Source organism: Ruditapes philippinarum, unplaced genomic scaffold (genome assembly GCF_026571515.1).
Source record: "Ruditapes philippinarum isolate M1 unplaced genomic scaffold, ASM2657151v2 ctg8425_1_1_1_1, whole genome shotgun sequence".
Lineage (NCBI taxonomy): Eukaryota > Metazoa > Mollusca > Bivalvia > Venerida > Veneridae > Ruditapes > Ruditapes philippinarum.
This window is the reverse complement of record NW_026856805.1, coordinates 1-24,762: the sequence shown is the minus strand read 5'-3', so window position 1 is coordinate 24,762 and position 24,762 is coordinate 1. Positions and strand designations below refer to the sequence as shown.

The 24,762-nt window shown below is 33.1% G+C and overlaps 1 long non-coding RNA gene across 1 annotated transcript; it reads right to left on the bottom strand.

Moving 5' to 3' along the window:
• Nucleotides 1-411: 411 nt before the first annotated feature.
• On the bottom strand, nt 412-24,748 carry LOC132747746 (uncharacterized). Its single transcript, XR_009628156.1, has 2 exons — nt 24,313-24,748; nt 412-6,884 (listed from the first exon to the last, which is right to left on the bottom strand). It is a non-coding gene; the product is annotated as an uncharacterized LOC132747746 (long non-coding RNA).
• Between the last annotated feature and the right edge of the window lie 14 nt (nt 24,749-24,762).

Here is a 24,762-nt window from a genome sequence, read left to right as displayed (position 1 = left end):
TTCACGAAAATAACTTGAACCGTCCGGGAATCGAACCCGGATCGGCCGGTTCATAGTCAAACGCTCTACCTATTGAGCTAACCGGGCGGCGTGTTGTAAGCATGTACAATACAGTAGCTAATAAGTGTGTAACATTTTAAGTCAATGGTACCGGTTGCACTTAAGCTTTTGCCAAATTGCTATCCTATTCTCAAAGTGCTAAAACGGAAATACGAGGGGCACAATTTTGTTATATGCCAAGATACTGTACTTTGTTTAAAGAAATGATGTATTACAAAACCAAAAGCCAAACAATACCTTTTTAATGTGCTGAACAGGACAATAGCTCTGGGAACATTAAGGCACACAACTGTCATTTGGACATAAAAATATAGAAAATAGGTGTAAACAGTTGAATAATAAAAGCAAATGACATTGTGTCAACACTGATTTATTGATTTATTATAGATAATATCTTAAAACAATCATTATGCAAACATACAAAATCATATGTTTTATACATAAAAATAATAATAATGACAATAATAAAATACAGTTAATCTTGGATTGATTATGTCCAGGAAAAAAACAATCATTTTTTTTACTCCAGCAAATTAATTTCCAACCCGAGCCAACGACTCAAGAGAAAAATACCTTCGCTCAGCAGACAGTACACTTGTTAACTGTTTTTGTACAATACAATTGTTAACTGTTATGAACAGTATAATCTTTTTTTGTACCATACTTTCCAAGAATCATTTTTGTTACCAGTCCCAACGAAAACTTTTTAATGAATTCAATTATTTGGAAAACAATGTTGTACTTTAAGGTCTGGTAGACAACATGATCCTTTGCAGACAATTACTGTATGTTAAAAAAACAAAAGAAAAGTATTCTTGTTAAGTTATATCAAAGTCTGTCCAATTGTTTATAACCAGATGTTGTTAAAACGAGAGTTTTAGTTTGCATGATCTTTCATTTAGCAGAGCAAAATGACTCTAGCTATTTGCTGTAAACAAATTTCCAATGATATTTCCTATTAAGCTTCATTAAACTGCCAAGTGGTAAAACAAGCTATGTCAGCTGGTTTATTTAGCTAATGCAGCCATCTTATTTTGATTCTAATTATTTTGTGTACGATCCCCAATCATTATTCCTAATGAGTTTAATTAAAACTAGAAGGGTTTTTGTCACAAAAACATATGTCACCCAAAACTATGTATGGTCACTCATGTGAAATTTCATTAAAATCCCACTAGAAGCTTGACATGTGAAAGCCAGACAGGGTGTATCTATTCATAGCTCTGATAGCCATTTAGTGCAGCGAAGCGCAACCTGCCGGTAATGTGCAAAACTACGGATGGTACTGACCACTCCTGTAAAGTTTGGTTGAAATCCCACAAGCAGTTTGACAGGTGGAGGCCGGACAAGGATTTTCTATTTTTAGCTCTGGTGGCCATTTTGTGCAGTGGAGCGGATGTGCCGGTGATGTGCATAACAAAGCATACTAATCACTCCTGTAAAGTTTGGTTGAAATCCCATAAGTAGTCTGACCTGTGAAGGGCGGACAAGCTAAATGCGGACGGACAGACACACGGCGAAGGCAAAAACAATATGTCCGCCAAAAATGTTGGGAGACATAATTAATTAAGTATGACAAACAAATCATATTGTTTTATCAGCTTTTAAGGAAAATTATTACACATTTAAGGAGAACTATTACAGAAAAGTTATATACGGTCTAAATATAACAATCAATTGAAAGTTAAAATATATTTTATATAATGTTAAGCAGACCAAAACAACTAATTTCATATATTCCACTCAAAGATTGTTCTTACTGAGTTCCATTAGGTTCTGTCACCTAGGTTTGAGCGCAGGTTAAGGTGTGAAACTTTAAGTAAGTTTTCTTGTTGCATAGTAAAATCAACTAGCTATGAATAAAGAAGCATATAGATTGATGATTCTTTATAGTTTGTTTATAAGTGTCAATAAGGCTGTTTGAAAATCTTAAAATAGAATGACCATACAGCTCCCATGACACGTGAACATGCTTTTCAGTCTTTTCTTCAAAACCGTGTACTTTGTCTTAACAACTTCATTGCATATCATAATTATATGTTTCAGGATGAAAAACATTATAAAAGTAACTACAAATTTGAAATGGTCATTATAGCAGCAATTCTCCTTATCATTTACATGAACATTCATGGTAAAATCTGTACAGTAAATAATATAGACAAATGCAAATCCTAAAGTAAATCATGTACACAAATATAGAAAGCTTATTCATGTACATGTAGTAAAACTTATAGTAAACACACATACAAATATTATAGATAGTCACGTAAAACAAAATTACAAATCTGAGAGTAAATCATGTACATAAATATAAAAGTTTTATAGTAAAAAGTGTTTATTTGCACAACAACTCAGTGTATGTCCAGTCTTACTGGTAGAGGAAGACATCAGGTGACATTCTGTTAATTGTATCAGGCACAAATAGGCACCTGAGTAAGCTAGCTTGATAGCTTCCTCATATAATGTAGAAAAAACTTATCTAATAGTAAGCTATGTACACAAATACGAATCTTATAGAAAATCGAGCACACAAAAAACAATCTTCTATAAATCATGTACACAATACAAATCTTACACAATGTAGAAGATAATATGTAGTTACACAAATACAAAACTTAAAGAAAATCAAGCAAACAAATACACATCTTCTATAAATCATGCACACAATACAAATCTTATACAATGTAGTAGATAATATGTAGTTACACAAATACAAAACTTAAAGAAAATCAAGCAAACAAATACACATCTTCTATAAATCATGCACACAATACAAATCTTATACAATGTAGTAGATAATATGTAGTTACACAAATACAAAACTTAAAGAAAATCAAGCAAACAAATACACATCTTCTATAAATCATGCACACAATACAAATCTTATACAATGCGATAAATAATATGTACACAAATACAAATCTTGTTGAAAATTATGTACACAAATACAAATCTTACATTTATCTATGTACACAAATACAAATCTTAAAGAAAATCAAGCAAACAAATACACATCTTCTATAAATTATGCACACAATACAAATCTTATACAATGCGATAAATAATATGTACACAAATACAAATCTTGTTGAAAATTATGTACACAAATACAAATCTTACATTTATCTATGTACACTAATACAAATATTGCATTAAACTATGCCTACAAATATAAATCTTGTAATAAATCATCTACCAAAATGCAAATATTATACAATATTAGAGCTAAAACATATCAGTGACATGACATGGCGACAGAACGTTTCTAAGGAATTAGTTTTCAAAAATTCATTTTAGTTATAATATGATTTATGCATAAGACAAGATCCATGCTAATAAATTCGTTTAAGGAAACCTTAAGATTTTTTCGTGAGGTTTTTGGTTTAAATCAACTTTTTTGTTGAAGAGGTGATGTTGTTTAAAGAGCAGCAACAAATAAAAGTGTCAACAACAAATAAAGGTGCCAACAACAAATAAAAGTGTCAATAAAAGTGCCAACAATAAAACTCTCCTCTGTTGAGATATGTGGTTTCAAGTGTCATAGTGGAATGTTTTAGCGCTTGTCTATGTACACGTTTTCATTTATTTTAGGAATTTTTTACAAGACAAAGGCAAAATGCAACCACGTGAGCATTATTTTTGTATAGGTCTAGTAGACAATACAATTGGGTCTTGCAAGTCATTTAAATGAACTATAAATGTGTCGTAACGCCACAAATGCCCCCACATGCAGCCAGATTTTCAAATGTTATAATAATACTTATTTTCAAATTTGTTTGCACAACCATATTTTTCATTCTAAGTTCAATGCCCTTTAAGTATTCAATGTCAACACAAACCATTTTATATACAGTTTAAGGCCCTGAAAATATTAAGTGTTAATCTACCTTTTTTACAAATTGAATATTGCATACTTGTAGCAGAAATAATGATTAGATATTGTGATTTTTAAAATCTTTTCCAAGTTCAAGGGATGCTACTGTCAAAAACACCGGACCATGACCAAATCATAACTTGGCTTGTATTTTCTGGTAAAATACCAGCACATGCAATGTCAACCTCAAACATACATTCTACAAAAATAAGAGCATTAACGGTAAATTTCTTTTTTTTCTTAGTTCAAAAATGATAACTCATCGGACCAAATTTAAAAATTAAACTTGACTTGTATTTTCTTATTAATACCCGCACATGTAATTTCAACATTATACATACATTAATACATTTTACATTATACATATATTAAAAAGTATTTTTTCCAACTTTCAAGAGGGATAACTCTGACCAAAATCATCGAACTAAAACCAAATACAAACCTGCTTATTTCACAGTCGAATGTGACCAACTATTTGGGAGATAAGGAACAGAAATTGACGACTTCCTCTTTTTTCCCAAAAAGTTCAAGGATCATAACGCTGTCAAAAACAATCGAAAGATGACCAAATACGAAAATGACCTGCGTATACCTATGACATATCAATATATTAAATTTGGGTTCCATGTTTACATCTGTTTGGTAGATAATAAACAAAAACTGAAAATATTTTATTTTTTCACAGTTAAAGGGGCATATCTCTGCCAAAAATCAACAAAGCATGACCAAATTCAAACTTCACCTGAAATTTCTCTAAACGTAACCGTATGGAAAATTGCATTTGAATTAGTAAAACTGTTGGGAAGATAATGAAGGGAAACTAAAATATCTTATTTTTACAAAGTTCAAGAAAGATAACTCTGTAAAAATCATCAAATCATGACCTATTTCGAACTTGACCTGAATATTTCTGTAATATATCCATACGGCAAATTTGAGTTAAGTGTGAACAACCATTAGGGAGATAATCAAATTGAAATTTCTTTTTTTTTAATTTAACGGGGCATTACTCTGCCAAAAATCATTTAACCATAATAAACAGGGTAACACTATATGCCCGGCAATTTTGTGGCGGAGCATAAAAATCTATTTACAGCAACTCATAAACAAGAGCCACTTCCGGGTAGGGACAACGCTCGACCTTTTTACTGTTTCTTAAGGCAAAAAAAATTAACAGATTTAACTAATCTTGTGTCTAGAAGAAAAAAAGTTTTCCTTTTTATATTTTTTTAAAGGTCTGTCTAGTCATGCTTAGTATGAATCATTTCCATTAATAAATGACAATGTTAAGAAAATATATATACGATAATAATTCAATCATTCAATCATTTGACCTTCAAGGACATATGTAAATTAATCAACTTAATAATCTAAAATCCGTGGATAAATTACAAAGTAACAGATACTTATCGCGATAATGAGTTTGCCTTCAAGGTCAATGTCAGTAAAGATCGAAGGTCAATTTGAGTTTGATATACATGAAGGCCTTATCCTAAAGAATGTTCTGTTATAATATGAAGTCATTCCATTCAAAAGTAACAAAGGTGCAGCCAGTTACAGCAAAAAAGAATTAATTTGACCTTGAAAGTCAATGTCATTCATGTGTGATGGTCAAAGTATGTGTGGTTAACTTAAAGGGCTATCTCAAAAGATCATTATGTTCAAGTTTGAAGTTATAGCCACAAGCTTATAGCAAGAAACAAGCAATATTTTGACATTTGACCTTGGAGGTCAAGGTCATTTATGAACGAAGGTCAAGGTTAGTCTAGTCTACTGAAAGGTCTTGTATTCAGAGTTGTTGTGGCCAAGTATGAATACAATACACTAAGAACTTATAAATTAAAAATTTCTGATCAAGGTACAAGTTTGCGGACGGCAACGCCAACATGACTGTAACAGTACCTCTTTTTTTTCTAAAAAAAATTGAGTTAAAACATATTAGAAAACAATACTTTTGTAACTTTGATTAGAAACACAACTTGACAAGCTGTTGTGTAATACTAGTCACAAATCTATATCAAAAACTTCAACATATGAATGAAAATAAATCTTAATTCACTATAAAATACATTTATATAAGTTATTTGTAATTATAATTTTGTTTTATAACACTGATTTTTTTCCCCAAAAACAACTGATAAGCATTAACTTTGATTTCAAAGATAACACAAAAATATAATTGATCACATTTAAGTGGACATTCATGTACATTTCAAGTGACAGTGGCATAAAATTTTCGTTGTCAATTTGAGCTGAAATGAGCGTATATTTATTAAAATAAAACTCACTCAATAACTCACTACATACACTCGGTTGGGCAAAATGTTTTTTTTAACAATCTAACTTAAAAATAGTTTTTGTACAAATATTGGCTAGCAATTCTATTTTACATAAATGTATATTTACATATTATACATGAATTTAAATAATGCACATACTATACAGTAAAAATTCTATACAAATATATATGTATACATTCATTAAATAAATTTTCCTGAGAGTTAATATAATGCAATATTGCACGAGTAGGCAATTTTCATGCCTTGAATTGTCTGAGTTATATATCCATGTTTTAAACAATACAATGACTGCAACTCTCTGGTAATAATTAACTATTGACAAATCATCTCATGATTGGCTGGAGTCCTAAGTTTGGAAGAGTAATGTTAATATCAACTGTTATATATTTTATAAATACCAGTATCTGCAAACAATTGCTTGACGTCATTACACTACTTGACTTCAGTATTTGTATTCATGCAAAATTTCTCCATACATGTACAGTTCATGAATCCGATGTGACACATTATGTTAGTTTATGACCCATTTTGTAGTCTATGATTTTGTTCATATCATAACTACAGAAAATTCCACATGAATGTCAGTTCTTGTAATTATTGAAGTCTCTTGTGAATCTGTCCATTTCTTGGAAGAAGGAATACACATAATGCTGAAAATACAAAACAATCAAAGTTTTAAAATAACAATCTTACAATAACCAATGTCAGAAGCATTTTGAATTGACATACTTATTATCAGGTCTCTCACATATATTTAGAAAATTGTAAGACATTATAATGCTCTAAAACATGTTTATATTCTGTGAATTTGGTAAAGATTTCGTAGCTTATTTTTGTGCAAATGTTTACTGTAATGTCACATTGAAAGAACAGAGTTTATTTTTTTCAATTCCATGTACATATGTTTATAAAAGAGAGAAAATAAGAATCCTTAAGAAAATCCAACACGGCATAATTGAAAATGTTGCAGGCTCGGTTTGATTGAGCCTGTTCATGGATGGTACTGTTAAGTGCAAACTACCGTCCATGACCCTAGCAGCGGCTTAAGCAGAATGAAACATTTAACATGAACTGGTACAATTTTGAGTTTGTGATATTAAAATTTTCATCATTCAGAGAAAAGTTATAACAGCAGTTTCTAGGGAGAATTTTGACATGTTTTGAAAAGTCAAATTTTATATTAGCCATATTATATGAAAAACAATAGGGCCACGATGGCCTTAATATCGCTCACCTGAAAATAAATATTTTTATTGACAACAAACAGGAAGTACTGTAAACTAGAAATGAAGCAAATATATATTGAATCTAAATCTTGAAGTTATATCACAAAGTTCATATTTATATCTGAAATAGTGCATCATCATCACAATGTAAAAACAACACTGGTTGCCACTACTAAGGGACAACAATCACTGGTTGCTATGAAAAGTCAGTGCTTGAGAGGTCTATCAGATGTATCATGCCAGAAACCATATCTATTATAGTATATTACCCCATGTTGGCCTACTTTGACTCCATACCTATAATTTGATTATTTTTTGTTGAGACATTATACAAATACAATAATTGTCTGATAATAGTAAGTGCGTCAAAAGCTTGCAAGCTGGGGTGTACCATCCTTAAATTAATAATTATAAGTTTTAAGTTGATTTCTGTATAATATCAATGTTATTATAGTTAAAGACATATCTGGTGTCATAAATCATACGGTAATTTAGTATAGAGGTAATCACATATACCAGATAGTATGAGAGTGCTATAAATAGAGGAATATTTTATTTATTCAATTGAATTTGATCTGTTACTTTGCATTCTAAAATAAACATTTTCCAAGTCTATGTAATAGAAAGAGCACCGAAACACGAGGTTATCTGATTTGTACGAGGGGGCGTAGCCCCCGAGTATTAATCAGATTACCGAGTGTTTTGGTGTTCTTTCTCTTTGTATCATAGTCAAACATAAAAACACGTTCCCTGTTGTCACAATATGAAACCCCGGCAAAAATGAACCAATGAATGAACATCTGAATATGATATTTCTGTCGCTTTCCCTTTCTCTGCCGTCACAATATGTAAACCCCAGCAAAAATGAGCCAATCAATGGGCATGCTCTGGAGTGCGGGTAACTAATACCCGCACTCCAGTTAACGCACTGTGCATGTATATGTATAACGATTTAACCCTGACACATTTTCAACAGAAAGGTCTCCAAACTATGATACAATTATTCAAAAGCGAGTTTACAATACATGACCGACTAAATCCAAGATCTAGCTGGTGTCTGAATATTAGATATCAGTTTGCTTTTTTTGCGTCAAAGTAATGGTATTCAAATTTAGAGTCAATATTTAACCTCACTCTGCACTGACGACACCTTAAATGTACTGGCCTAAGATTCAAGGAATAATGTTTGTCCCGGCTCATGACCTAATCTACTGTAGTGACTGTAGAGTTATGGGAGTAATATATAGGCCGAACGTCCACAACCATGTTACTGGTGCTTATTGATTGTCTTACAATGAAAATGTTACAAACATTGCCAAGTTCTATGTTTATGAGGAAAAAAAGGGCATTTTACACTTAAACACCAAAGTTACAATGAACTAGAACTCCGCCAGTCGGATGTGTCGCCTTGTGAACAATATAATTTATGATAAATGGCCCGGATAAAAATAAAGTCTGAAAATTAACAAAGGGCAATAACTAAAAAAAATAAGAAATGCAGAGTACAAGTTCTTGGGCACTGCACTTCTTCTTAATGAGATCTATCATCCTATGAAGTTTCATGTCCATAGCTTTTATACTTTAGGAAGAATGGCCCGGACAAAAATAAAGTATGAAAATTAACAAAGGGCAATAACTCAAAAAATAAGAAATGCAGAGTACCAGTTCTTGGGCACTGCACTTCTTCTTAATGAGATATATCATCCTATGAAGATTCAAGTCCATAGATTTTATACTTTAGGAGAAATGGCCCGGCCAAAAATAAAGTATGAAAATTAACAAAGGGCAATAACTCAAAAAAAATAAAGAAGTGCAGAGTACCGGTTCTTGAGCACTGCACTTCGGGTCATTATAAGTAGCATGCATACCAAGTTTTGAAGTCAATCCAACTTATAATGACTGACTTATGCTCCGGACGACGACAACGACGCCGCCGACAAAAGTAACCCCTATATGTCGCCTTTTTCAAGGCGACGCAAAAAATGAAGAAATAACAGCAATAAAGGACTGAAATGATGTATTTATATAAACAAGAGGGCCATGATGGCCCTGAGGTCGCTCACCTGTATATAGGCCCCCAAACCTCCACCCCCGCCCCAACGTTGCAGGGGCAATTTAACCCAAGGGCTTTTATTTGCACAAACTTGGTAGACACCCATAAGAAGATGTTTCATGCTAAACATCTAAGCTCTAGCTCATTGGGCTTTTTAAAAGAAGATTTTTTTTTTAAGTTTTAACTATACACATATAGTTAAAAACAATGACACCCTGGGGCCGGGCCAGTTTTGACCCCAGGGCTTCTATTTGAAAAAACTTTGTAGACACTTACTAGAAGATGTTTCATGCTTAATATCTAAACTCTAGCTATTTGGGTTTTTTCAAAGAAGATTTTAAGTTTTTGCTATATACACATATAAAGAAAATCAATGACCCCCGGGGCGGGGCCAATTTTGACCCCAGGTCCTTTATTTGAACAAACTTTGTAGATACTCACTAAAAGATGTTTCATGCTTAATATCTTAACTCTAACTATTTTGGTTTTTTCAAAGAAGGTTTTTTAAGTTTTTGCTATACACATATAAGGAAAATCAATGCCCCCCCCCCCTGGGCGGTGCCAATTTTGACCCCAGGGCTTTGATTTGAACAAACTTGGTAGACACCTATGAGAACATGTTTGAATGCTAAATATCTTAGCCATAGCTCTTTGAGTTCTTTAAAAGAAGATTTTTTAGGTTTTTACAATGCGCATATAGGGAAAATCAATGACCCCTCGGAGCGGGGCCAATTTTGACCCCAGGGCCTTTATTTGAACAAACTTGGTAGACACTTATTAGAACATGTTTCATGCTAAATATTTTAGCTCTAACTCTTTTGGTTCTTTAAAAGAAGATTTTTTAAGTTTTTACTACATTTGTATATGCATATAGGGAAAATCAATGACCCCCCGGGGCGAGGCCAATTTTGAAGATGTTTCATGCTTAATATCTAAACTCTAGCTATTTGGGTTTTTTCAAAGAAGATTTTAAGTTTTTGCTATACACATATAAAGAAAATCAATGACCCCCGGGGCGGGGCCAATTTTGACCCCAGGTCCTTTATTTGAACAAACTTTGTAGATACTCACTAAAAGATGTTTCATGCCAAATATCTAAGCTCTAGCTCTTATGTTTTTTTAAATGAAGATATTTAAAGTTTTTTCTTTCGGTTGCCATGGCAACCAGAGATCTGCATGGAATTAAATTATTTGAACAATTTTTAAAGGTGACCACCAAAGGAACATTCCTGTGAAGTTTGGATGAAATTGGCTTAGTGGTTTATGAGGAGATGTCATTTAAAGTAAATGTTTACGGACGGACGGACGCCGGACTTTCGCCGGACGAAAAGCGATCACAAAAGCTCACCCTGTCACTTTGTGACCGGTGAGCTAAAAATATTATATGTGAACCCCAAATTCCTTAATTTTGGTACTTTTTGCTTTGAAAACAAAATTATTTACTTTGACATTAAATTTATATGTTATTTTTTAACATCAAGTGGACCTATAAGTTTATTAAGATAATATTTAAGCTTATATGAATTAATGACAAATATAACCTTTTGTTATTCTGTGCTTTCTAATTAAAGGTACAGAAGGGGACGGATGTTACAGAAATGAAATGATTCTTTTTACAGTTAAACTAAATTTATCCTGTTCTTATGATGCATGATTTATAGAGAAGTAGTAAGCTTTGCAACTGTATAGGAATGTTTCACACAACAAATAAAATACTATTAAACTAGAAATGTGTCCATAGGACACGGATGCCCCCACACGCCACTGTTCTGTCAATCTTATGACTCTAGGTCAAATATTTTTTGGACTATTATGTGCCACAAGTTGAAAACTAAAAATCAACAAAGGGCCATAATTCTGTTAAATTTGGTCGCAGCGAAAATTCCTTCCTTTGCTACCATCTACACATTAAGGTTGTTCATCCCTGAAAGTTTAAGCAAAATCTGCAATCCGGTATAAGAGGAGTTGCGTTCACAAGATTTCGGGACGTACGGACGGACTGACGGACGGACGAACAAGTGCAACGCTATATGCTCCCACTTTGTGGAGGCATAAAAAAGAACAAGAAGAACAAACACACAAAATATAATAGAATATATATAGAAAGAGGTACAAACGGTAGAGATGTTGAAGTACCTTTGTGATTAGAATTGGTCAGTTGTTAAAACATAAATTCTTTAGCCTTAAATAGTTAACAAATCATTTGTATCATAGTTTGGGGACCTTTCTGCTAAAATGTGTCAGAGTTAAATCGTATACATATACATGCACTGTGTGTTAACTGGAGTGCAGGTATTAGTTACCCGCACTCATGAGCATGCCCATTGATTGGCTCATTTTTGCTGGGATTTACTTATTGTGACGGAAGAGACAGAAATATCATATTCAGATGCTCGTTCATTAGTAACTTTTTACCGGGGTTTCATATTGTAACAACAGGGAACCTGTTTGTATGTTTGACTATGATACAAAAGAGAAAGAACATCAAAACACTCGGCAATCTGATTAATATATGGTAAGGATTCCTGTAGTGAAAAATTTGAGTGTAGGACAAAAGCCCTCCCGGACAAAAGCCCTCCCGTCCAAAAAGGACAATGCGGACAAAAGCCCTCCTTTGAAAATTACAGGGCAGACAAAAGCTCTCCTGTGAAAATGACAGGGCGGACAAAAGCCCTCCCATTGAAATAACAGGGCAGACGAATCCCTCCAGCAGCGAATACATATATGTATAGTCTGATTTTATTGACCTGTCAATTATGAATACATTATCGGACTCATTTAAATATTCGATCCCACTTCGGTTTGGTCCGTGTAGTTTACGAGAATTAATGTGGAGTATATTAGTCATGATTTGAAAGTCACGCAAGCTTAAAGTGAATGTTTTCGTTAATTAACAATAGGACAGTCGGTTAAGAGAATGCCTGATAATTGAGAGGTCTGTGGTTCGATCCTTACTGTTGGCCTTTATTTATTTTTGCAGTATATATTAAAGGAACAGATTTGTTGTGTGTTTTACGGCATTCAGAAAAGGCATTTATTGATTTTAATCCGTTTTAATTTCAAATAGGAATTCTTAAAGCATGTTATTTAAAAAGAGTATAGACTTAACAAAATTAAGTAAAACATTATAAAACACAAGAGCGATCAGTAATCACATGTGTCGCCTCATGAAGGCAAATTTCATGTTGGGACAAATTTTGTGACAGACGCCCGGCTACAGATTGTCCATGGACAGCCTTAAAATGACCATGGATATCCATGGATATCCATGGAAAGAGCATGGAAATACATGGATAAGTCAAGTGAATGGACAGTGTCCATACTAACAAACATGGATAACATGGACGATGTCCATGGATAACATGTACAATGTCCAGGGAATATAAAAATGTTCATGGACATAGTACAAAAAAACGAATGTCTAATGTGGACATTGTCCATGGTCAACTTCATTGCTCATACTTAGAAATTTTTATCAAAAGTGATTGGATGGATATGCAAAAAAAATCTTAAGTGCCAAAACATGAAAAATGTTTAAAAAAAAATCATAACTGCTATTCTTGAAAAAAAAAATAAAATGTTCATATTGGGTATCAAATTATTCAGCATGAAAAGAAGAAATCAAATATAGTAAGATCAAGTAGATTTTTTTTTTATTTGATTTTTTTTTAAATTCCAAACTTCAGTTAAATGATAAATATAGAAAAATATACTGTACCCTTATGCATACCATTTCAATTATATAAAAAGATAATCTACTCACTACTTGTAGACTTTTTGTGGTTCATTATCATATATTACCCTAATTAAGTTAGAAAAATAAATACACAATTTAATAGAAACAATTTAAATTTAAGAACAAATGTAATTGTTATGCACTTATATTTCTTTATTAATTGATGATAAATTAATTATTATTATGTATCTCTATTGAAGTATATATAATTTATATATTCATCCTGTGTAGATGTAACTTATGTATAGTGATTAATTTCTGGAACATTCAAATTAGCATCAGCCACAATGTAAACATTTTATGACCCCTCAAGTGGAACCTGCTGTTTTCATAACTACCAAAGTTAAACTCACCTATCTGATATAAGAGAATAGAAAGAGGTAAAGCATGTTTACAACACACTAATCTTACACTGTAGCCTCCCAAGTAACTTAATACCCTTGCAGAACAAATCACAGGTCAGAACACTCCAGGCGGGTCTTTGAACAGAAGCATTGAAAGATAAATGTTTTTATTAGTGCCTTTTACTGCTTAAAAGTTATAACTTGAAATTTTATGTTTGGAGCATTGGAAATTAGACCAAATGAGTTAAACTGGACAAATTTACAAGAGTTTTCTGGAAATTGAACTTTTTAAACATGTGCATTTCATGATTCAGTTAAAAATGGAGGGAACTACATGTATATAACCATTTCTAACAGTAAGTAACAAAAATTAATTTGTATTTTTATTTTTTTAACACTTATTATTTTAGTTTTTTCAAAACTTTCTTTGCAAGTAATAACACCGTTTTCAGTTATTTTGTATTTCTACATACAATGTAACTTTTCAATATTAATAGTTAAGAAAATCTTTTTCATTTTTAAATAATGGCGGGAAATTTTTAAATCAGAGATTACAATTTTCCATTCAAAATATTGCTGATTGATCAAGCAATGAATTTCCAAATTTCACATTTAATAAAATTCATAATATGTCTTAATTGTAATTTCTTGTTACTCATGTACATATGTTTATTTTTTTTCAACATATTAGGTTGCAAACTTTCAAGTCTTGGAGTCACATGAGATGTTTCAACTCAAAGGATGTCAGATGGAAAAGTGATAAATGTACTGTTGAATACAGAATGCTTACAAAACCATCCTGGTAATTAATTTAGTTTGTTTTGTTGAAAAAAGTCGAAGTAACATGTTTTCATATAAAATGCATGTTATTTTTCAAAGTCTGAACAAAATGTTGTTCTTCATTTTTTTTTACATATATTATGTTTAATACTGACTCCACTGAACAAATCTCAAACTTTCAGTGGTAATTAAGTACTTGTGAAAGGATTGAGTAAATTTAAAACTGCCATAACATAAAAGGTTTGTCATTATATAAATATAGGGAAAAGCAGGGAAATAATTGACACAAGTTTATCAAAATGTTGATTTGACCAAAAAATGAAATCATTTTCATCAAAGAGGCAATTGGTTGTTTACTTGATAACTCTGTGCTTGATATTCTGGCAAAAATCATTTAATTTGAAAGTTTTTCCATCTTAACTTTTTTTACCCTTTCATGTTTTTTATCAATTCATGTTTTTTAAACAATACTTTAATTATGTTGTAAAGGGCAACCTCGTTAATCGTTAATACAAATGGTGTTATGTTATGAATTAAGCTCAAAAAATGCTACAAATGTTTTCAGTTAATAAAATTGATAACAAAGAATCAAAAGAACTGAAAATGCCAATATTACATTTTTCAGGACCAACCGCAGAGCAAGGTTATTGGCATTAACAAGCTACAGTAAGATGGCCATTGTTCTATTCCGCTTTTTGTATAAAGAGGAGGAATATGCCGGAAAAATCATTGACAGGGAAAGCATCCAAAAGTGGCAAAAAAAGGCCACCTGTTGACCAAGAAAAGTTGACAGGAATTTACGGTCCCAGTGTTTCTTTTTTTTTTTTCTTTTTTGGTTATTTAAATTTCATTGAAAGTTTTTGAATTTCATTGGAAGTTTTTTAACAGGGATTGAAAAAATTTTTTTCATAGCCAATCGTCTTGCAGGACTTGTAAGTGTCTTCAAATTGCTACTCGTCCAGGTAGATAATTTGAATTGTTATATTTTTAAGGGGTTTGGGATATTACATTTATTTTTTAAGTTTAAAATATTTATAAATTTTTTTATGTTCTTTTTCAGATATCATCAAAAAGGGGAATTTTTCCTTTCATTTACACCAGTATGGTTTAAAGGGAAAAAATTTTCGTGACATTTTTCAAACCATTTCCCTGCCAACCAAAAAAAGTGAAAAAATAAATAGTGGGACAAAATAAACTTGGCCGTTTAAAACCATTCAAAAACAAATAAATGGAAAAAATTTGAGAAATTTTTTTACTTCCCTATATGGTGGGAAATTTTAAAACTTTTTAATTTTGTCCCTAATTTTTTTCCCGCCTTGGGCAAAAAACCAAAATCATTGTTTACACTAGTACAACTCCCAAGTGAAAAAGATTGTGTGGGACCTTTTTTTTTTACAGACTTTTAAACAGGTATCTCAAACACAAGTGTGATATCATGGACATTGACATAATCATAAAAGATTCCTCAAAATTGGTTTTTTGAACATGGATAGAATGGACATTGTCCATAGAAAGAATGGACATTGTCCATGGAAAGGAATGGACATTGTCCATGGTAAGAAAGGACATTGTCCATGGTAAGAATGGACATTGTCCATGGTAAGAATGGACATTGTCCATGGACATCATGGACATTGTCCATGGGTATCATGGACCCAATGGACCATGGAAAGCATGGACATTGGATAGCATGGACACTGTCCAGGGATATAAAGAATTGTCCATGGACAAGTGTTTCAATACTCCATGGACACTGTCCATGCTTATATCCATGGAAATCCATGGACATTCTGTAGCCGGGCAGACCAGACAGACGAACAGTGGCACAACTAGACTTGGTACTGATCATTTCCTGTAAAAGTTCGGATAAAAATTGCACCAGTAGTTTTTATGAGTAGTAGTCCGCACAGGCTTTTTGCGTATCTGGCAACACACAGAAAAAAAACACCTTTTTATCAAAGGGCCATAACTCGGCCAAAAATCATTCAAAAACCGGAAAAAGCCCGTGCAATATGCGCAAGGACTTGAGCTACAGATCAATCCTGTAAAGTTTCATTGAAATTGCATGAGTGGTATAAGAGAAGTAGTCCGGACAAACTTTAAAAATAAAAATTATTAAAGGGCCATAACTCTGACAAAAATCATTGAACCGGAAAAACCCTGACAATATGAAACAACAAAGACTTGATACTGATCATTTTGTAAATTTTTGGGATGGAATTGAAAACCAGTATTTTTATGAGAAGAAATTTCCGGACAAGTTTTTTTGTGTATCTGGAAAAACAACAAAAAAAAAAACCTTTTTTATAAAGGGAAAATAACTCGGCCAAAATCATTCAAACCGGGAAAAACCCTTTGGGGCAATATGCGAAAGGGAATTTGGGAGCTACAGATAAAACCCTGAAATTTCATTAAAATTTGCATTAGGGGTATAAAAAGAAGTAGCCCGGGAAAAAAATTTTTAAAAAAATTTAAAAAATTTTTTTAAGGGGGCCCAAAAAAAACTTTGCCCAAAAATTTCTTTGGGAACCGGGAAAAATCCCGACAAAATGAAAAAAACCCAAAGACTTGGTACTGATCATTTCCTGTAAAGTTTGGATGAAATTGGGCACCAAAGTAGTTGATGAGGAGTAGTCCCGGACAAGTTTTGTGACGGAGACGCAGAACGCACGGACAGACATGTGACTGACAGACAGCGAGGACGACAGACCAGACGACGGAGAAGTGATCCCTATATGTCGGCCACTACTTCCGTAGAGGCGACAACAAAAACGAACAAAATAAAAAATCAATATATAGGCTTCAATAATGTTGAACGTAATTAAATTTTAAGAAATAAAACATGGACCAACAAGGGTCTCGAAACTTAAAAACACGTTGGTAACTTTAGAATTTATAAGCTCTTGCTTTAAACCCTATTGGCGGCTATTAACGCTTAGTATAAGCCTTGTTAAGAGATACAAATTAAATTGAATTCCCATCGTGAAGCGTACACCACACGGAAACTTAACCAAAAATCTAACCGAAGATTAATAAAATTTGGGGTGAAATCGACCTTTTAAAATTTCAGATGAAAATTGACAGGTTAAAAAAACCCAAAAAACCAATTTCATGTGGTTGAATATTTGTTTTTTCTTTATTTTAAAAATTTGAAAATCAAAAAATATTTTTTTTTTTCCCAAATGTGACTTAAGCATTTTTGTATGGGCTTGAGCACATTCCTGACAGGCTTTTGGGAAAATAATAATCCCAAAAATTCTTTTTAGGACATTTTTAAAATCATGTAAAATAAAAGGAAAAACCCCCAATGTGCGGGTTAAAAGTTTAAATTTGGGAGTAATAAATGAAAAAAGAATTTTTAAATTTTAAAACTAAAATTTAAAAAAAAACGGGTTGACTTGGGTAAACTCAAACCGGGGCGGGGCTTTTAAATTTCGAGAGAAAAGGAATTCGTGGGTAGTAACGTGGTATCTGCCAGCCAAATTACGGTTGGACCCATTCTACATGTATATACTGTGCCTTGATTGAATGTGCAAAGAAAGTAGGGTTTGTTATTGTTGATAGCCCGGAAATGCTGCAATATTTTGGACCGTTGCACCATTTTTTTTAAATAAAGCACTCATTACAAATTCATTACAATAAAAGACAATAAACACATTTATTTAAAATTTATCTAATTTATTTGAAGTTAAAATTGAATCAATCGGACGAAAACGAAAAGTTAGCAACTAATCGTTAACCGGAAAGCGTACATAATAATTTAAATGGCAATATGACGGAAACAATTAATTATAAAAAATGCCATTTCACGTTGAAAAAACCACACATCAATACCTAAGGCCTTATTTGACTAACACCTGTCAGACTGGCACGAGCTAACTTTCTTTTGAGACATTTTGGTGAATTTGATACTTTCGATCCGATATGGACTTCCTTTTACAATTAAATTAATTAAATCCTTAATTTTAGTTTAATCTTACTGTTTTTAAACCAATTAAGTCCCTGAAAACCGATTCCCAAGTCACTTTTTACGACGTTTGTTAATAATACATGGTGACCGGCAATCAAAATTTACTATGGGAAAACGTGTCCAATCACGGCAGTGGCAAAACAATTTTAAACCTTGATGTTCTCGCGGTCTCCGACCTTTGATCAGTCGGCCTGTTTTAAAACACTTCGACTAAATGGATATGTGAAATATTATTGGACTTTAATTGAACGGGACCAAATTTTCTTTTTTTCGACTAAACAGGGAATCTCGGTAAGTCAAAATTTGGACCTAAGCGGAGTTAAAATACAAAGATTAAGAAAAGGAAAATTTGACGGGACTTCTTCGACTAACGCGGAAATTTTGAGTAAAGCGATTTTGACTCATTGAGAGTCAACTGTATAATCAAACATTTATAATGTGCCTTGCAATGAGTCAATTTAGAATTACCTCAATAAACATTTCAGAAAAGTATATTCTGAATGAAAGGTGGTTCTAGCTCATACACCATACTTACATGTAGGCCAATTGAAAACAACAACAAATACAAATGTCACTTTTATATGTTAAAGTTTGAAATTGTTGAGTTTGCATTGAAAAAAAAAACACAGGTAATTAACATACATAATATTATTTTTCACGGGAGGACAATTGTCCGCCTTGTTAATTTTACGGGAGGTCTTTTGTCCGCCCAGTCATTTTTCACGGGAGGGCTTTTGTCCGCCCAGTCATTTTCACGGGAAAGGCTTTTGTCCGCCTTGTCATTTATGGATGGGGAGAGTTTTGTCCGGGAGGGCTTTTGTCCGTTTCCCAAAAAATTTGTCTGTAAATGAACCATTCGCAAATTATTTTTGAACCTATAAATATTATTGAATGACAAATAAGTTCATAGTTAAGCAGTTCATGTACACTGAATTATTACACAGAGAATATTAAAAGTTAAGAAATATCTAGAACTATCACTGAATGCGATTCATACCCCCACCAATGTCCTTGGACAAAAGACAACTTGGAAAAGGTGGTTAAGGGAATAATTTAGTGGCACACCAAATACATTAAAAAAGGGAAATTTAATCTCTGGTTGAAAAAAGACTAAATTGTACCAGGTAAAAGTATAAATATTTTATTATCAAATCATGTTCCATCAATCAAATCCAAGTGTGGCCTTTGACCTTAAGCTGGCACCATAAGGGTAAGATGGGTTCTGCACATTGCCTAGTTGTGGTGAGGCAATTGAGTAAAGTTTTAAAAAAAATTCCTTCCATTAGTATAGAATCTATATAGCAGAACCGAGACATATTGTCTAAAAAGTATTGAATTGTATGTAAATTTAAAGAATTAACAAAGAACCACCGCCGGGGCGGGGGGCAACGCTCATCGATTTTTTACTTTCTCTTAAAGCAAACAAAGAAATATTTGAACAAAATCTTTAAACGTTTCCTTTTTATAAAATTAATCGGCTCTGTCATGTCACATATATTTTGTAATATATAAATATACTAAATTATATATATAAATAGAAACACGCTATTCTATAAATAGAAAATTCTAATAAATAGATACACGTGGTGGAGTCACGTGGTTGTGTCATGTGGTGGTGTCACGTGGTGGAGTCACATTGATGGTGTCACGTGGTTAGAGTCACGTGGTGAAGTCATGTGGTAAAAAGTCATGTGGTGGAGTCACGTGGTTGTGTCACGTGGTAGAGTCATGTGGTGGAGTCACGTTGGTAAAGTCACGTGGTGGAGTCACGTGGTAAAATCAGGTGGTAAAGTCACGTGGTGGAGTCACGTTGGTAAAGTCACGTGGTAGAGTCCATGGTGGTGAAGTCACGTGGTACTGTCACGTGGTGGAGTCATGTGTGGAGTCACGTGATAAAGTCACGTGGTGGAGTCACGTGGTGGAATCACGTGGGTAAAGTTCATGTGGCGGAGTCCCATGTGGTGAAGTAACGTGGTGAAGTCACGTTGTGGAAGTAATGTGGTGAAGTCAAGTGGAAGAGTCACGTGGTAAAGTCACGTGGTGGAGTAACGTGGTAAAATCACGTGGAAAGAGTCACGTGGTGGAGTCACTTGGTGGAGTTCACGTGGTAAAAAGTCATGTGGTTGCAGTCACGAGGTGGAATCTCATGGTGGTGTCACCGTGGTGGTGTCAAACATGGTGAAGTTCACGTGGTGGTGTCATGGTGGTTGGTGGAGTTCACGTTTTGGTAAAAGTCATGTGGTGAAGTCACAACAAGGTCTTGTCCTTAGGTATGTTCTGTTATAATAAAGAAGTTGATCCCTTCAATAAATAACCAAAAAATACACAAAACAATGACCCAATTTCAAATAATTTTGAACTTCAAAGTCAAAGGTCAAATTAAGAGTGAAGGTTAAGGTCTGTCTGGTTATTTTTTAAAAGGATTATTCCTTGAAGAAATTATTAAGTGTTTTAAGTTTGAAGACCCAACCCATTTCAAAAAATACCAAAGTTACAGGCCCAATAACAAGCATGGAACAAGCAAAAATTTTGGATGAACTTTAACCTTGAAGGTCCAAGGTCCAATGTCCATGGATGAAGGTCAAGGTTTAGTGTGGTTCCCTTCCTGAAAGGATCTTGTTCCCAAGGGTTGTTGTGGCCAAGTATGAGAAAATATACCAAGAAATAAAAAAGTTATGATCCCAGGTTTGCGGACGGCAACGCCGTCGGCGACGACTATAACAATACCTCTACTTTTTTTCAAAAAAAAAAAAAAGTCCAGCTAAAAAGGGGCATAACTTTGTCAAAATGCAATACAGAGTTATAAAAACTTGACCTGCATATTTTATTCGTGACACCTCATAATATCTTTTAAGTTTCAAGCAAATACCTTCTCTAGTTTCAGAAAAAATCAAGTACATGTGAAAATTTAAGTACTTTTTCTAAGTTCATTTTTTTGACCTTCAAGTGTGACCTTTACCTTAAGCCGGCAAAAGGGTGACATGGGTTCTGCATATAACCTTGTTGAGGTGAACATTTTGAGCCAAGATTGAAGCAAAAAATTGACTAACAGAGGCAGACACGATATATTGTGTAATATTTGATTGTTTGATATTTGACCTTCAATTGTGACCTTGGCCTTGAGCTGACACATAGGCAACATAGGTTCTGCACATCCCCTTGTTGAGGTGAACATTTGAGCCAAGTTTGAAAAATATCCATCATATAGTGTAGGACTTACAGAGCGGACACGACATACTGTCTAATATTTGATTGTGTTTGATATTTGACCTTGTGACCTTGACCTTAAGCTGACACATCCCCTTGTTGAGGTGAAACATTTGAAGGGCCAAGTTTGAAGGGAAAATCCTTAAAATTGGTATAGGACCCAATAGAGCGGGCACGAAAATTGGAGACGACGGACCGACGACCGAACGCGAACAAAAACGAAAATTTTCCATTAATAGCCCCCCCCCCCCTTTCCCTACATTTTGTGTGGGGGTACAATTAACTTATGACACTGAATCATAATGAAATCTTGGTTATTGCTGGGCTGATTATTCCCCCACATTAATTTACTTAAAGTTTTCAATCAAATCGATAGTACTTTTAAATTGCAACCCCAATTTTAAAATCTTACAATCTTTAATTGGAAATCTTTAACTGTTTTTAAATTTATTTATTAAGTAATGAGAAATTTCAAAGCTTGCATGTTGTTTCAATTTGAAAACATCTTATTTACTCCACACTGTATCATATATTTTACAAAGATGAATCTTAATTATATAAGTAAAGTATTTTGTAAATGATTTCATGTATAGAAAGGTACCGTTGGTATGACATTCTTTCTTTAACAGTAAATTAACACAGTGTTAATAATTATCTGGACCAGGAAGCAAGGATTCTTTTATTTCATAAGCAATGATCTTATTTAACCCAAACGTTTCAAAGTTCATTCAAATGTAAGATAACTGGAAGACAACTAAATCAATGCATCTTTTCATTGCGAAACGCAAAAAGTAAGAAATTCCATAATTGTCAGGTATATTTCTACATTTTTCTCATACTTTGTTCAATTATTATACATTTATTGTACTATACAAAGCATTATACTCTTAGAAATTTTATTACTTTATAATAAATCCAAAAGAAAGTATGAACTATCAGCTTTAAACATCTAGTGTAACATCCGTCCCCTCCAAAAAAAAATGTAACATCCGCCCCCTGATACAATTCATTTCTGGATTATCTGACAAGAAATATACATAAGAAAGTCCCATAATTTTAAATGTTTTAAAAAATATGTGTTTGCATATTTGATTTAAGTATGGTTTGATGTACCTATCCTTTTTTTTTTACTTAATGTTTCTAACATGTTTGAAGATTTAATTTTGCGGGGGGAAAATGCTGACAATTCAGGGCCTTTTTACCTTCTATAACAGGGGCCGGTATAGGGCTGCTTCCCCAAAGAAAATTTCTTTAAAATCATGCAGTTTTCCCCAAAAATTGAATTTACATCAAGTTTTTTCTTCCCCTTTTGCAAATATACCTTGTAATTTTTCCCCAAAATTAAGGACTGGGCTGCTTCCCCAAACTGTGCAAAAAAGCCCTGCAATTTGAAAGCAAATATTTTTATATCTAAGATGAATTTTCTGAAAAAGTTTTGTGACAGACTTTTCAGAATACATACTATATATTAATAAAATAAAGAGAAACAATACAATTTTTATTATAAATTTTAAGATATTCAGACTTTTTTAAGTTTTAGTATATATCTTTGTAACATCCGTCCCCTACCAACACTGCATAAGATTTAATATTTTGAAAAAAGTATTTAAAAACTTATCCTTTCATCCCAAAAATATTGTTACAGACATCCTAAGGTTCTTAAAAAGAGCAAATATTTCCTTGTATGTTTAACTTTATTTGTTGACTAAGATGCTAACACAATTGGCCCATTTACTGTGCAGCAGGCAATATGTCAATGGACTTTGAAATATTTAAGGTGGTACACAAACTTGGTGAAAATTATAAGTAGAAAAGGGAGCATTATTCTGTCAAAATACTTGATAGAGCTACCTCCTCTTATTTACAGGTTGGGGCAGAATGGTGAACACGTGTGCAAACTTTAGCATAAGTGGTTATGCCGACGCAGACCCCAAGCTATGGGTACTAGGATAACTCTTCTTCTTCAAATAATCATGCTACGAGTTGCCCAAAAGGTAACAAGTTGGTCACAGGATGAGCTGACCAAGGTTGATTTTGCATGACATGCTTTATAGTAAGGCTAATAATGCTTCCAGGCCCAGGAGCATCAATGTATATGCAACATACTGGTCGGTGACCATCAACCGGACACTTTTTGAACATTTTTCCGTACAGATTTCATAATTTTTAACCTAGAGACCAACAAATTTGACACAGTTCAGCTAGGTTCTTCTCATAACTAACAAACTAGTTTATTTATTTCTGATTGTATAGACACTTATATCTGAGGCTCGACAAGGAGGGTATCAAAATTACCTAAATTGTCTACACTACAGTACCATTTGTCCGGACAGTTATGTACATGACGTGATTTAATTCAGATAAAAGCTTGGGTGATTGGTTTTTGATTTTAACATGATATACAATATTTCAGCAACAAATGCTGAAGTTTTAGATATTCTATTGTTTACTCTGCAAATAATTATAGCTGGTATATGAGGTCAGGCATTGCTTTCTTGATCCCCAAATCTCAACGTCAACATTCTTGAAATAGACATTAAAATATTACCATTTATGGAGGTTGAAATAAATTCATTTTCTTAAATTTAGAAGAAACATGCATTTACTGTTGATAAAAAGGTGACCGACAACCACTGAACAAAGAAATTACTTAATTAAGCATATTCGAGGCCGTCAGGGTTTGGTGGTTGTCCGGTTTTGGTGGTCCCCAACCAGTATAACTATTATAAAGTACATGTATGTAAAAAATAAACAACACTTACTTGGGTTAAGTACATCTAAAATTAATCCACAATTGTTGTCCCATTGAAAAAAATCCTCAGTTTCCATTCATATTCACATTTTGAAACTGTTAATTCTATCTACAGCAAAGTATTGATTAAATGTCAGACTTAAAATAAAAAAATGATGTCTATTTCACCTGTCACTTGTCTCATAATCTATTTATAAATTGTTTCTCCCAAGTACATTTAAGGTTACTCAGTACTTGTTGTTGTTTTAAACTCAAACACGTACTCTCCAGACTCCAAGGTGTCATCATAGGTGACCACAAAATTGTCTGATTGTTTTATAAATGTTTTAAAGTTTTCAAATTCTGTTTCTGGTTTTATATCACAGCCTCCTATATATACTGTCACTGTCATGTGGTAGTTTGTTTATAACAGTAATGAGATCATATAACACTGAACAAGACATTGTTATATTATACAAAT